Source organism: Hyla sarda, chromosome 10 (assembly GCF_029499605.1).
Source record: "Hyla sarda isolate aHylSar1 chromosome 10, aHylSar1.hap1, whole genome shotgun sequence".
Classification (NCBI taxonomy): domain Eukaryota; kingdom Metazoa; phylum Chordata; class Amphibia; order Anura; family Hylidae; genus Hyla; species Hyla sarda.
In genome coordinates this window covers 141,549,724-141,553,084 of record NC_079198.1, presented here as the reverse complement: position 1 = coordinate 141,553,084, position 3,361 = coordinate 141,549,724, and the positions used below count along the sequence as shown (strand labels likewise).

Sequence of the window (3,361 nt, the reverse complement as noted above, 5' to 3'; positions counted from 1 at the left end):
ATATCCTTGGAGTAGTATAAGGGCAGGTTCACACGTATCCTGGGAGTAGTATAAGGGCAGGTTCACACATATCCTCAGAGTAGTATAAGGGCAGGTTCACACATATCCTGGGAGTAGTATAAGGGCAGGTTCACACATATCCTCAGAGTAGTATAGGGGCAGGTTCACACATATCCTGGGAGTAGTATAAGGGCAGGTTCACACATATCCTCAGAGTAGTATAAGGGCAGGTTCACACATATCCTGGGAGTAGTATAAGGGCAGGTTCACACATATCCTGGGAGTAGTATAAGGGCAGGTTCACACATATCCTGGGAGTAGTATAAGGGCAGGTTCACACGTATCCTCAGAGTAGTATAAGGGCAGGTTCACACATATCCTCAGAGTAGTATAAGGGCAGGTTCACACATATCCTGGGAGTAGTATAAGGGCAGGTTCACACATATCCTCAGAGTAGTATAAGGGCAGGTTCACACATATCCTGGGAGTAGTATAGGGGCAGGTTCACACATATCCTCAGAGTAGTATAAGGGCAGGTTCACACATATCCTCAGAGTAGTATAAGGGCAGGTTCACACATATCCTGGGAGTAGTATAAGGGCAGGTTCACACATATCCTGGGAGTAGTATAAGGGCAGGTTCACACATATCCTGGGAGTAGTATAAGGGCAGGTTCACACATATCCTGGGAGTAGTATAAGGGCAGGTTCACACACATCCTGGGAGTAGTATAAGGGCAGGTTCACACATATCCTCAGAGTAGTATAAGGGCAGGTTCACACATATCCTGGGAGTAGTATAAGGGCAGGTTCACACATATCCTGGGAGTAGTATAAGGGCAGGTTCACACATATCCTCAGAGTAGTATAGGGGCAGGTTCACACATATCCTGGGAGTAGTATAAGGGCAGGTTCACACATATCCTCAGAGTAGTATAAGGGCAGGTTCACACATATCCTCAGAGTAGTATAAGGGCAGGTTCACACATATCCTGGAAGTAGTATAAGGGCAGGTTCACACATATCCTCAGAGTAGTATAAGGGCAGGTTCACACATATCCTCAGAGTAGTATAGGGGCAGGTTCACACATATCCTGGGAGTAGTATAAGGGCAGGTTCACACATATCCTCAGAGTAGTATAAGGGCAGGTTCACACATATCCTCAGAGTAGTATAAGGGCAGGTTCACACATATCCTCAGAGTAGTATAGGGGCAGGTTCACACATATCCTGGAAGTAGTATAAGGGCAGGTTCACACATATCCTCAGAGTAGTATAAGGGCAGGTTCACACATATCCTCAGAGTAGTATAAGGGCAGGTTCACACATATCCTGGGAGTAGTATAAGGGCAGGTTCACACATATCCTCAGAGTAGTATAAGGGCAGGTTCACACATATCCTCAGAGTAGTATAAGGGCAGGTTCACACATATCCTGGGAGTAGTATAGGGGCAGGTTCACACATATCCTGGGAGTAGTATAAGGGCAGGTTCACACATATCCTGGGAGTAGTATAAGGGCAGGTTCACACATATCCTGGGAGTAGTATAAGGGCAGGTTCACACATATCCTGGGAGTAGTATAAGGGCAGGTTCACACATATCCTCAGTGTATACATATAAATGACACCAGTGTGAACTATGGCGCACATTCCCATGGAGAACAGTGACCACATTGTGGAACAATATCCGGTGAGAACGCGGCCTAAGAAACCTAAACCTGTCTGACAAAGCGGAGTGCGTAATTTATAGAACGGAAGGGGGAGGGGCTTACCCAAATAGATTTGAATATTTTATTTAGTACCTAGGACTATATATATATATATTTTTTTTTTTTTTTTTTTTTTTTTCAGTATTACTTTTCCCGCCATCACTGTAATGTTTTTTTTTTTCTTAACTTTTTTGTCCTTTTTAAAAAAAAATGTATATACCATCCATTAAATGGGGGATTCACTGTGCTGGGACCTGTTGTACTTTTCGTTATGAGGTGCAATGAAATAAGGAAAGTTATTTATTTTATTTTTTTTAAATGTAAAAAAAAACTTGTCGTAAATTTGCGTAGCCTCCTACAAAGTGCTCTTTTCTTACGGAAACGCTCGTCTAGCTCTTCATCCTGTTTATGTTTAACCGTTGTTGTAACGTGACGAACACTGAGGGGTTAATAGGACGGGTGGATTTTGATGCGAGGGACGGAGACTTACAGCCATTGATCTGTATGGAAGTGACCGCACTGGTAGTCGCGGTGGCGGGTCCCGTCTGCCGCCATGTTTGTTTTTCTGTCACGCTAAGGACGCATGCCTCTGTCTGTGGTGACCGGTGAGGGAATGAACGCCGCTGAATGTAATCCACATCCCACAGGCTCCATCCAGACACTAGGCCTCAGTTACCAACACCGGCCATGTTACCCCTAGCAACCAGTCCCAGAGCAGCAGTGTAAGAAGCTGAGCTCTGATTGGTTGATTGGGGTAACTAGGCCGGAGTTGATAATTGAGGCCTTGTGGGGGGTTTTTCTTCCTTTTTGTTTCTGTTTTATTATTTTATGTACTTGTGTATGTGGCGCCGGGTCACTTTTAAGGCCGGGACAAGTCACTAATGGTAAATTCGTTGCCAAAGTTGGTCGGCGTTTGCCATTAAGTATCGTCATATCGTATCTATTGCACCTATTCTTTAGCTAGGCCCGACTTGACTATGACCCACAATGGAGTTTATATGTCTAGATCAATGTTACCCATCCAGAGTGCCTCCAGCTGTTGCAAAACTACAACTCCCAGCATGCCCGGACAGCCGAAGGCTGTCCGGGCATGCTGGGAGATGTAGTTTTGCAACAGCTGGAGATCCACAATATGGAGACCACTGCTATATTGTCCATAATTTTGCTAAATTAGTAGTTTTGCAACAGCTGGAGGGACATTGGATGGGAAACACTGGTCTGGATTATACGTTTACATGCACAAAATGTCATGAGTGCAGAGATTAACACCACCAAATCTCTACTAAAGGGGGTTAATTATTTTTTTTGGGGGAATAAATTTTAGATTTAATTTAAAATTTCCTATAGCGTTGATTTCGTCTCTACGGCAACTAGAACATTAAAAAAATAAATAAATAAATAGCTGCAACCATAATGATTTGTTTGGGGGATAAGGGGGTTAAATTGGGCCAATAATAAAAATTCCAACCTAGAACCTGGACAGTTCTATTTATATGACAGGATCGGGTTCTAAGGGTAAGGTCACGCGTGATGTATACGGCGCAAAATCTGCATTGTTTCCACACTCTATTCTGCACTTAATTATACAAAGGCAAATATATATATATCTATAGATATATATATAGAGAGAGAGCAGAATATAAAAGAAAAAT

General features: G+C 43.2%; 1 long non-coding RNA gene across 1 annotated transcript; it reads left to right on the top strand.

Annotated features, from left to right (window-relative positions):
- The first annotated feature begins 1,312 nt into the window (after window positions 1-1,312).
- LOC130293461 (uncharacterized) lies at window positions 1,313-3,020 on the top strand. Its single transcript, XR_008848218.1, has 2 exons — window positions 1,313-1,420; window positions 1,591-3,020. It is a non-coding gene; the product is annotated as an uncharacterized LOC130293461 (long non-coding RNA).
- The last annotated feature ends 341 nt before the right edge of the window (window positions 3,021-3,361 follow it).